The sequence below is a fragment of the Saccopteryx bilineata genome, chromosome 2 (genome assembly GCF_036850765.1).
Source record: "Saccopteryx bilineata isolate mSacBil1 chromosome 2, mSacBil1_pri_phased_curated, whole genome shotgun sequence".
NCBI classification, from domain to species: Eukaryota; Metazoa; Chordata; class Mammalia; order Chiroptera; family Emballonuridae; genus Saccopteryx; species Saccopteryx bilineata.
In genome coordinates, this window is record NC_089491.1 from 166589583 (window position 1) to 166602152 (window position 12570).

A 12570-nucleotide genomic window follows, 5' to 3' on the forward strand; every position below is an offset into this window, starting at 1 on the left:
CTCTCACTCAAAGTAAATGAATGCATGAAACATCTAGAAATGAGCTTATATAAAATCAGGAGCAGATTTGTTTGGAAGAGACTGAATTTAGCTCTGAGAAATAGCCACATGAGGTTTCCTAAGAAAGATGAGATAGCCAGGACAGATTTATTTTCATTAGAGGAAACTCTTGCTTTGTTACAGTCAGTTTAGTTTAACAAAAACTTTTTGAGTTCCAGTGATGTTCCAGGCACTTAACTTCTTCTTGCTTTCTCTATCTCATTTCTAACTTAATGGAAACTGAACTAATTGATCCTCAAGGGGAAGTTATTTTTTACTTAATAACATCTACCCTCTCTATATTGTTTGAGACACTGGAAACTGAGTCTCACTCATGATTAAAACCATTCTTGTGGTTCTGCAGTGCCAACAAGATAAACGAATAATGTGCTTGGTCTGAAAGGCACCTCTCCTGCTGGGACAGAGCTGGGCATGTGACCTGGCAGTTCTGGCCCCAAATTTCTTAGCTATGATGTGAGTGAGGGTAGTAGACTGCTTTGGTTTCTGTCTGCACATTTTGAATGGCCTTAAAATGTATGTGCCCTCTGCTCTTGTAGGAAGAAGTACCATTTCCTTGGCATCATTGGAATAAGTGCCTTAATTTTTGGCCAGAGTGGTAATAAATTTTTACTACTCTAACTGTAACCCCTCACCTGAGGTGTTGTTGGAACAGAGTGGAAATATTTAGCCTGTGAAAGGGTTTTGACAGTGTGAATGCCTGAGCTGATGAGCCATGATATTCTCAGCAGGCAGATAAATGTAAATGGGATTCCTAAGTGAACAAAACACAAACACAGTAACTAACTTTTTGTGCTTTATTATATTAGTTTGACTCTTAGACTTCTTAACATTTAGTAAAAAACAGACAAAAATACTAAATCAGTAAAAATACTTTCTGGGGCAAGCCACACAACCATGCTAATTAATCAATATTGCTTTAAACAATAAAGAATGTTTCTTTTTTATGGACAAGGGGTCTGAGATGGGGCAATTCCAGGGTTGATTAATCAGTGGTTTGCTGATGTCACAAAGACCTGTGCTCTGCCATTCTCAGCATGTTGGCTTCCCTTTGTTTATTCTATTTGTGATTTTTTTGAGGAACCACCATACTGTTTTCCACAGAAGCTGCACCATTTTACATTCCCACCAACAATGCACAGGTTTCCAATTTCTCTACATTCTCACCACACTTTTCCTTTGATAGTAGTCATCCTAATGGGTATAAGGTGCTATTCTATTGTAGTTTTGATTACATGTTTCTAATATTAGTGATGTATACTATCTTTGCATGTGATTGTTGTCCATTCATATAACTCCTTTGAAGAAATGTCTACTCAAGTCCTATGCCCATTTTTGAAGGAGGTTGACCTTTTTGTTTGTTTGTTTTGTCATTAAGTTTTAGGAGTATGCAGTCTCTATGTAGTCTGAATATGAATCCCTTCTTAGATATATGATTTGCAAATATTTTCTTTCTTTCTGTGGGATATCTTTTTTTCTGTTGATAGTGTCCTTTGATGTGTAAAATTTTACAGTAAAATTTTATATGAAGTTCCATATGTCTATTTTTTCTATTGTTACCTATCCCTTTGGTATCATATCCAAAAATCATTGCCAAATCCAATGTAATGAAGCATTTATTCTATGTTTTTTTCTAAGAGTTTTACTGTTTTAGGTCTTATATTTAGATTCTCGATTTATTTTGAATTAATTTTTGTATATGGTATTAGGTAAGAGACTGGCTTCATTCTTTTTAATGTTAATATTATTTTTTTCCCCCAGCACCATTTGTTGAAAAGATTGTTCTTTTCTAATCAAATTGCCACCTTTGTCAAAAATCATTTAACCATATAAGTGAGGATTTCTTTCTGTGTATTCCATCAGTCTATATATTTGTTTTTATGCTAATGCTACACTATTTTGATTGTTATAGCTTTGAAGTAAGTTTTGAAATCAGGAACTTTTAGGCTTTCAATTTTATCATTCTTTTTTCAAGATTGTTTTGAGTATTCAAATTTTGTTAAGAGTCCATATGAATTATAGGGTAGGATTATCTATTTCTGCAAAAAACATCAGTGGCATTTTGATAGAGATTGTACTGAATTTGTAGATTGCTTTAGGTAGTACTGATATTTTTTTATAAATAAATTTTTATTAATGTTAATGGAGTGACATCAATAAATCAGGGTACATATAAGGTCTACCAAAAAGTTCTGTCCATTTTTGGAATAAAACAAAATACAAATTTTTCTTACCGTCAATAAACTTTATTAAATAATATAATTACCATTATTATTAATGATTTCTTGCCAGCGTGAGGGTAATTTGTATATCCCATTTTTGAAAAATGTTTTATCTTTTGCTGTGAAAAATGTAACCAGTGCTTGTTTGATATCTTCTTCATTTTTGAATTGTTTTGCCCTTCAAAAAATTTTGTAAGGACAAAACAAGTGATAGTCAGAGGGTGCTAAGTCAGGGGAATATAGTGGATGCGACAGACATGCTTCTGTAGCATTTCTTCCTTGTTGAAATTCGTAAAAATTACAGTGGCGTAAATGAACTTTATCAGTAGCCATGGGTACACTATCACTTCACACATAAGACTAACGTGAATCAACTTTGTTTTAGTTAATTTACTACATCAGTATGTATACATTAAGTGATAAAAATAGAAAAGCACACATGCGCCAAATAAACATGTGCTTACATGTCAAAACTTGTGATAGAAATGGACAGAACTTTCCGGTAGACCTTATATATTCAAAGAAAACATGTCCAGGTTATCTTGTCATTCAATTATGTTGTATACCCATCACCCAAAGTCAGATTGTTCTCCATCACCTTCTATCTACTTTTCTTTGTGCCCCTCCCCATCCCTCTTCCCCTCTCGCTCCTCCCCCCTGCCCCGGTAACCACCACACTCTTGTCCATGTCTCTTAGTCTCATTTTTATGTCCCACCAATGTACGGATTCATGTAGTTCATGGTTTTTTCTGATTTACTTATTTCACTTCGTATAATGTTCTCAAGATCCCACCATTTTGTTGTTAATGATCCGATGTCATCATATCTTATGGCTGAGTAGTATTCCATAGTGTATATGTGCCACATCTTCTTTATCCAGTCTTCTATTGAAGGGCTTTTTGGTTGTTTCCATGTCTTGGCCACTGTGAACAATGTTGCAATGAACATGGGGCTACATGTGTCTTTACATATCAATGTTTCTGAGTTTTTGGGGTATATACCCAGTAGAAGGATTGCTAGGTCATAAGGTAGTTTTATTTTCAGTTTTTTGAGGAACCACAATACTTTTTTCCATAATGGTTGTACTACTTTACATTCCCACCAACAGTGTATGAGGTTTTCTTTTTCTCCACAGCCTCTCCAACATTTGCTATTACCTGTCTTGTTGATAATAGCTAATCTAACAGGTGTGAGGTGGTATCTCATTGTAGTTTTGATTTGCATTTCTTTAATAACTAATGAAGATGAACATCTTTTCATATATCTGTTGGCCATTTGTATTTCTTCCTGGGAGAAGTGTCTGTTCATGTCCTCTTCCCATTTTTTTATTGGATTGTTTGATGGTTTGTTGTTGAGTTTTATGAGTTCTTTGTATATTTTGGATATTAGGCCCTTATCAGAACTGTTGTTTGAAAATATCATTTCATATTTAGTTGGCTGTCTGTTTATTTTGTCGGTTTCTCTTGCTGAGCAAAAACTTCTTAGTCTGATGTAGTCCCATTCATTTATCTTTGCCTTCACTTCTCTTGCCTTTGGAGTCAAATTCATAAAATGCTCTTTAAACCCAGGTCCATGAGTTTAGCACCTATGTCTTCTTCTATGTACTTTATTGTTTCAGGTCTTATATTTAGGTCTTTGATCCATTTTGAATTAATTTTAATACAAGAGGACAAGCTGTAGTCGAGTTTCATTCTTTTGCATATGGCTTTCCAGTTTTCCCAGCACCATTTGTTGAAGAGGCTTTCTTTGTATGTTGTTGGCCCTTTTATCAAAAATTATTTGACAATATATTTATATATGTGGTTTTATTTCTGGGCTTTCTATTCTGTTCCATTGGTCTGAGTGTTTATTTTTCTGCTAATACCATACTGTTCTGATTGTCGTGGCCCTATAATATAGTTTAAAGTCAGGTATTGTAATGCCTCCAGCTTTATTCTTTTTTCTTAGGATTGCTTTGTCTATTTGGGGTTTTTTATAGTTCCATATAAATCTGATGATTTCTGTTCAATTTCCATAAAAAATGTCACCAAAATTTTGATGGGAATTGCATTAAATTTATAAATTGCTTTGGGTAATATGGCCATTTTGATCATATTTCTTCTTCCTATCCAAGAAAAAGGAATATTTTTCCATCTCATTGTATCTTTTTTGATTTCCCTTAACAATGCTTTGTAGTTTTCATTATATAAGTCCTTTACATTCTTTGTTATGTTTATTCCTAGGTATTTTATTTTTTTGTTGCAATCGTGAAGGGGATTATTTTTTTTAGTTTGTTTTCTAATATTTCATTGTTGGCATATAGAAAGATTATGGACTTTTGTATATTAATTTTGTATCCTGCGACCTTACTGTATTGGTTTATTGTTTGTAGTAATCTTTTGTTGGAGTCTTTGGGGTTTTAGATGTATAGGATCATATCATCTGCAAAAAGTGATACCTTTACTTCTTTTTTTCTGATATGGATGCCTTCTATTTCTTTTGTCTGATTGCTCTGGCCAGAACTTCTAGCACCATGTTAAATAAGAGTGGAGAGGGTGGACAACCCTGTCTTGTTCCTGATTTAAGGGGAAAAGTAATCAGTTTTATGCCATTTAATATGATGTTGGCTGATGGTTTATCATATATGGCCTTTATCATGTTGAGATATTTTCCTTCTATACCCATTTTGTTGAGAGTCTTAAACATAAAATTGTGTTGTATTTTATTGAAAGCCTTTTCTGCGTCTATTGATAAGATCATGTGGTTTTTGTTCTTTTTTTGGTTGATATGGTGTATTACGTTAACCGTTTTACGTATGTTGAACCATCCTTGAGATTCTGGAATGAATCCTACTTGATCATAATGTATTATTTTTTTAATATGTTGTTGTATTCGATTTGCTAGTATTTTGTTAAGTATTTTAGCATCTGTATTCATTAGAGATATTTGTCTGTAGTTTTCTTTTTTTTGTGCTGTACTTGCCTGGTTTTAGTATGAGGGTTATGTTGGCCTCATAAAATGTGTTTGGAAGTATTGCTTCTTCTTGAATTTTTTGGAAGACTTTGAGTAGAAGAGGAACCAAGTCTTCTTTGAATGTTTGAGAGAATTCACTAGTATAACCGTCTGGGCCAGGACTTTTATTTTGGGGAGGTTTTTAATAGTTTTTTCTATTTCCTCCCTGCTAATTGGTCTGTTTAGGCTTTCTGCTTCTTCATGACTCAGTCTAGGAAGGTTGTATTGTTCTAGGAATTTATTCATTTTTTCTAGATTGTTGAATTTGGTGGCAGTTTTTCGTAGTATTCTACAATAATTCTTTGTATATCTATGATGTCTGTGGTGATTTTCTCCTCTTTCATTTTGGATTTTGTTTACATGAGTTCTTTTTCTTTTTTCCTTGGTAAGTCCTGCCAGGGGTTTGTCAATTTTGTTGATCTTTTCAAGGAACCAGCTCCTTGTTTTATTAATTTTTTCTATTGTTTTTCTGTTCTCTATTTCATTTATTTCTGCTCCGATTTTTATTATTTCCTTTCTTCAGCTGGTTTTGGGTTGTCTTTGTTTTTCTTTTTCTAGTTCCTTAAGGTGCGAAGTTAAGTGGTTTACTTGGGCTCTCTCTTGTTTGTTCATATAGGCCTGAAGTAATATGAACTTCCCTCTTATCACTGCTTTTGCTGCATCCCAGAGATTCTGATATGTCATATTGTCATTTTCATTTGTCTGTATATATCTTTTGATCTCTGCACTTATTTCTTATTTGACCCATTCACTTTTTAAAAGTATGTTGTTTATTTTCCACATTTTTGTGGGGTTATTTTTCTTTTTTTTTTTGCAGTTGAATTCTAGTTTCAAGGCTTTATGATCAGAAAATATGCTCGGTACAAATTCAATTTTTCTGAATTTGCTGATGTTATTTTTGTGGCCCAACATATGGTCAATTCTTGAGAATGTTGCATGTGCACTAGAGAAAAATGTATACTCTGTCACTTTGGGATAAAATGTCCTGTAGATGTCTATCATATCCAGGTGCTCTAGTGTTTTGTTTAAGGCCAATATATCTTTATTGATTTTCTGTTTGGATGAACGATCTAGAGCCATCAGCACTGTATTGAGGTCTCCAAGTATGATTGTATTTTTGTCAGTTTTTGCTTTTAGGTCAATAAGTATCTGTCTTATATATTTTGGTGCTCTTTGGTTTGGTGCATATATATTAAGGAGTGTTATGTTTTCTTGATTCAGTGTCCCCTTAATGATTATGAAATGACCATTTTTGTCTCTGAGTACTTTTGCTGTCTTGTAGTCAGCATTATTAGATATGAGTATTGCTACACCTGCTTTTTTTTGGATGTTATTTGCTTGGAGTATTGTTTTCCAGATTTTCACTGAATTTGTTTTCCAGCCTTTGACTTTGAATTTGTTTTTATCCTTGTTGCTTAGATGTGCTTCTTGTAGGCAACATACAATTGGATTTTCTTTTTCAATCCATTCTGCTACTCTTTGTCTTTTTATTGGTGAGTTTAATCTATTTACAGTTAGTGTAATTATTGACACTTGTTGGTTTCCTATTGCCATTTTATACATTGCTTTCTGTTAGTTTGGTAACTTGCTTGATTCTTCTCTTTTGTTTTTCTATCATTTGTTTTTGTTTGTTGGTATTCCATACTTCTTTCCTCTGTTGCTACCTTTTTTAAGTCATGTGCTTCTGTGGTGGTTTTTTCAAGGGTGGTTACCTTTAAGTAATGAAAAGGGTACCTACCATATTTATTGTAGTATCATATCTTATGAATGTTTCTGCAATCCATCATCTTTTGCTACTGTTAATCTCCGTCCTCTCCCTTTTGCTTTGTTTTTGTTTTCACAGTTTAAATTTGGTTTATTGTGTTCTCAATGGAGCTTTTACTTGTGGTTTTGTTTTGTTTTGTTCTTTGTACCTGGTTGTAGAACCCCGTTTAGTAATTCCTGGAGTGTGGGTTTTCTGATGATAAATTCCCTCATCTTTTCTGTATTTGTGAATGTTTTTATTTCTCTTTCATATTTAAAAGATAGCTTTGATGAGTATAGTATTCATGGCTGAAAGTTCTACTCTTTTAGGGCTTTAAATATTGGGGTCCACTGTCTTCTAGCTTGTAGAGTTTCTGTTGAGAAATTTGATGATAATGTAATGGGCCTTTCTTTATATGTTGTATTCTTCTTTTCTCTGGCTGCCTTGAGAATATTTTTTTTGGCATTGGTTTGAGCCAATTTCATTATGATGTGCCTTGGAGTAGGTTTTTTTGGGTTAAGACAACTTGGAGTTCTGTTTGCTTCTTGAATTTGAGGCTTTAGTTCTTTCCACAGGCTTGGGTAGTTCTTGTCTATTATTTATTTGAATATATTCTCCATTCCATTTTCTCTCTCTTCTCCCTCTGATATACCTATTATTTTTATGTTTAGTCTTTTTGATGGAGTCAGACAATTCCTGTAGGGCTTTCTCATTTTTTAAAATTTGAATCTCTTTCTTCTTCTCTCTGTTGTGCCTGAAGTTGCTTATCTTCTAAGTCACTAATCCTACCTCCTATCTAGCCTGTTCTATTAGCTAAACTTGTTACCTTGTTTTTCAGTTCATGAATTGAGTTTTTTTTTATCTCTGTTTGATTTATTTTTATAGTTTCAATTTCCTTGGTAACATATTCTTTGTGTTCACTGAGTTGTTTTCTGAGCTCCCTAAATTGCCTTTCTGTGTTTACTTGTATATCTCTGAGTATTTTTGGATTTCTATTTTAAATTCTTTGTCATTTATCTCCAAGGTTTCCAATATATTAAATTTTTTCTCCATAGATTTTTTTCACATATATCTGTGCTACATCTCTATCTTTTGTATCCATGATATTTGATATCCTTTTTCCTAATGGCATCTGAGGGTGGTCTTGTTGATAGCAGTAATGAGAATTAATAAGGAATAAAAAGGAAAAAAAAAAGGAAGGAAAATTTTGGAAAAAAAATTACAAAATAATAATTTATTCTTTCTTTTTTTTTTCCTTCTCTTCCCTTCCTCTCCCCTTCTCCTTAGAAAAGTATTGTGATGAACTGTGAATTATATTATGCTAAATGGAATAAAAACGGCCTATATTGGAGGGCCTGAGTTGGGGGGAAGTGTTTAAGGGGCAAAAAAAAGGAAATAGGGACCCACAAAATGCAAAACAGGAAAAAATTTGGGTCAAGTATAAAATGATTTGCTTATAAGTGATGGTTGACTAAGATATAATGAGAGGGATAAGAGGGAAACAGGAAAAAAGAAAAAAGAATTACTATTGTATTAAGTTGAGCAAAAACTAAATACAATGGAGAGCCTGGGTTGGGAGGAATGCTAATGAGTTGAAAAGCAAAGTAAAATGCACTGAGAATGCCACAAAAAAACCCTGGAGTCCCAAATAAAATAATTTGTTCGTGATTGAGGATTGAATTAGAGGACAAGTAAAAGGAGAAAAGAAGAAAATAATATAGAGGGAGAAAAAAAGAAAAAGGGGAAAATGAAAAGAAGAAAAAAAGAACGAAGAGAGAGAGAGAGAGAGAGAGAGAGAGTTAGGGTTTTGGAGTGTAATCCTCATGGAGAGTAAGGAAGAAGAAAAGATATAAAATGGGAAATGTAACACTTATGGGTAGTGTAGTTCAAGAAGAGGAAGGAATAAGATTGGCAGAGAATAAAAGGACCAAGGTGGAGGAAAAAGAAATAATAAAAATAATGGCCAGAAGATGAAAGAAACAAAAAAAAAATAGTGGAACAAGTTATAAATCTGTGGATTTTTTTTTAAATTTTGACAGGTTAACTTCTTCCTTTTTCTTTCCTCTCCCTCTCCCTGGTCGGTGACTCTGTACCCCAGACTCTGCCTCTGTGGCATGCTTAGGTAGAGATTTGCAGTTGATGAGACTCTATGGCGATGTCATATATTAGGCTTCAGCCTCGTTGGTAGTCAAGGCTTGTCAGCGTTTGCAGGCTCTGACAATGAGAGAGTCCGTTTTTCTGGAGCCTCTGTTCTAGTCTTTCCTTCCTTAATTAGCAGCCTGATGATTCATCTATGAGGCTGCTTATGCCTCTGCCTGGGGATGAAGAGGCTTGAAGAGCTGGCAAATCCCCACTCTATCCCCACTCAATGCAGGGCTCTGGGTAAGGCTTTGGCAGTCAGAGCTGCCAGCATAATCAGGCGGGGCTGGGAGCCAATGGCTCTCAAGGTGACTTTCTGTGAGCCTCCAGGCATGTTCAGCACACCTAGCACTCTGTGGGACCACTCTCTCCAGGTTTTTTGCACTTTGTAACCTGTTTTGGCTGGGAAGAAGATGCCCTAGTTGCTGCCTGCAGTACAGGAGGTCTTAACATCTGCCAAGTCTCTCCTTTTAGCATATATCCCTGAGTATGAAAACTCTGCCAATCAGAAGTTGCCCCCACCCCTTTAGCAATAGGCACTAAAAAATATCATGCCTCTTGTCTTAGATAACTGAACTTAGAGAGATCTTGTCGGTTAGAGCTGCATAGGTCAGTTGGGAGGTGAGCAGACCGTGGGTTAAGCTAACTTCAGTGATTGGATCCACTGATCTGCTTCATGAAGGACAGCAAGCTGCCTGCGCACCCCTTCCCCAAGGATCTGTTCCAGGAAGGAATGCATGCTGCCTGTGCGCTCCTCCCCTGATGCTTGATTGTTAGCTTGAACAGCTAGGTGAGTTGCCCTATGTGCCCAGAGAAGCTTGGGCATAGGAAAGTTCACTTTGGTGCACTCCCTGCACGCTGCTGGCAGCTGCTGCTCATGGCGTGGGCGTTAACTTGCGTGGGCTGATTAACCGCAGGCAAACTCTATCCTTGACTTGAATGGATGTCTGTGCCTCAGCTTAGCTTCCCCACACCCTTAGCCTTCCCAACTCTCAGTTCCAAGTGAAAGCAGCCTTTTCTCAGGTTAGTGAGGAAGGCAGAGTGTTCTTTTCTTTGTCTTATTTCCGTCAGGGTTGATTATATATTTAGTCAATTTTTTTCTTGATCATACCTTTGTTTTCAGTATGTGGCACTCCCAGATGCTCCAAGGACAGATTTTTCTGTCTTTGGTTGATGAGGTTGTTGAAATTTTGGTGAGATTTGTTGGTTGCACTTCTCACAGTGCCAATTCTCTGACGTCACTCAGTATTGATATTTTAACACTATTGCCTTTCAATCCATGAACATGGCTTTGTTTCTATTTATTTGTGTTATTTTTAATTTCTTTAGCAATGTTTTGTCATTTTCATCATACAAGTCTTTTCCCTCCTTATTAATTCTTACGTATTTTATCTTTTGTAATGCAATTGTTTTTATAATTTCCTTTTCAAGTTGTGCGTGGAAATGCAACTGACTTGGTTGTTGACTTTGTATCTTGGTATTTTGCTAAATTCATTTATTAAATGCTGCAGACCAGCGCAGTTCCTAAGAATGGTGTGGAATTAAGGAAACAGATTTATTAAGAAAACAAGGATGGGATCAGGAGGACTCTTCATTGCTGATGGTAATATCCGAGTGCCCCATAGTCCCAGTTTGCTTTATTATATAGCCATATGCAAATCAAATCCTTGATACAAAGTTACACATCCGAGGCTAAAACAGGAACTCTCCCAAGACATAAACAGGAATCCTCCTACTATGCATAAGTGAAACGAACCAACATCTAAACAAACAAAGAGTAAGAGGAAGGGCATGTAAATTGCTTCCAGCAACTTAAGGAAGCAAGGGAAGTGGGTGCAAATACTCAGCATCATAGCCGATATGGAGGTGACAGGGGGAGAACTTAGCCTTTTGCTAAGCCTCGAATCTACAATGGTTTTGCCATTTACAATCCACAACATATCCCCCTTTACTTTTTTCTTTTTCATCTGTCTGCTGAGATTTGCACACAATCTGATTTCCTACTTTCCCAGATTCTAATTTGGAGGCAGACTGAAAAAATACAGAACAAATACAAAATTAGTATAGCCAATGCAACAGATACCCAAACAAGTATTTTAATACATTACAGTGATTAAAGCCCTTAAGCAAATTCTTAGCCAATGTAACAAGAATTTTTAAAAGAGTAATGTCCTTAACATGTTCATGTAATTTCACCAAGTCCATTTTTGTACTATCACCATTCCATATCCCTGCAAATGCAACGCAATCCGAGTTCAGTCCATTAGGAGCTGTCACAAGGAGCAGGAGTCCAGGAAAAGTTCACAGGGCACTGGAATTGTAGTCATATTTCTATACTTTGCAGCTCACATCCAAGTCCCAATGACCACTGTTTCTAGCTGGTAATGATTCAGGTAGACTGGAAAAGCCACCTGCAGCATGTGTGGATATGGAGCTTCTGTTCTCCTCAGCCTGGAAAGATGAGACCGGGATGCTTCTCCCTGGAGCTCTGCAACTGTGGTGTGGTGAAGAGAATTTTGGGATACACTATGCTGAGTGACAAAGGAAAATTCGTAACAGAAGTTGGCAAAAAAGGAGAACGAGAGCTCTAAATTAGGAGTAGGTCTCAGCTTAAAATATGAATGGGGCATTGAGGAAGGAGGAATAAAGAAAACACTATATATTAAACAAAGCAGCAGAAAATAGGACTATCAACACCCACAACAGAAATCTTTGAGGGAAGAATAAAAAACCAGAATATTCAGGCAAGATATAGTTAAGTGGCCCTTGTGTAAATGAGATAAGTTTACCTGCTTCTTGGAAAAAATACCCTAGGCTCGTCCATATTGACATAGATGGGATAGAGAGCCATGGTCACCTTTAGCCTTCAGTGGCAAGTCCCAGCAGGCTGGGCAAGGTTAGGTCACAGGTGGCTGGAGCAGGGCTGGAAGAGACTGAACCCTCCCTTAAAGGAGCAAGGGGGCAGCTTACCTTCCAGTGTCCCTTTTTCCTCACAGCAAAGGCATGTCCTGGTGGGAGCCGAGAAGCCTGGCAGGCTTTAGCTCAATGACCTTCCTTCCTACTATTGAAGCAGTGCCCAGATGGAGTCTTATGAGGCCCCTTCAGGGCATTGGAGCCTTTAAGGGCATATGCCAAGAGTTGATATTTCACCTGATCTCTTTTGGGCTTTTTCTGCCTCTTGGTCATTATAGACTTTAGAAGCCATGCTCAGAAGATCTCACTGAGAAGTTTGAGGATCCCCATCCACCTATATAAACCTTTTTTGTATATCTGGAGCTATCTGGAAAAAAACAAAACAGTGTTATTAGTTTAATCAAATAAAAGGGAGTAGAAGTTTGCAGGAGAAAAAGATTTGGTGTTTCCTGTTCATCATTCAAAAGAAATTTTTTAAAGATAAGGTAGATTTCCAGGATATGA

At 36.1% G+C, this 12570-nt stretch overlaps 1 protein-coding gene across 5 annotated transcripts in view; it reads left to right on the top strand.

Annotated features, from left to right (window-relative positions):
• PLCH1 (phospholipase C eta 1) overlaps positions 1–12570 on the top strand; it is a 371189-nt gene that overhangs the window by 168564 nt on the left and 190055 nt on the right. The window lies entirely within an intron of this gene.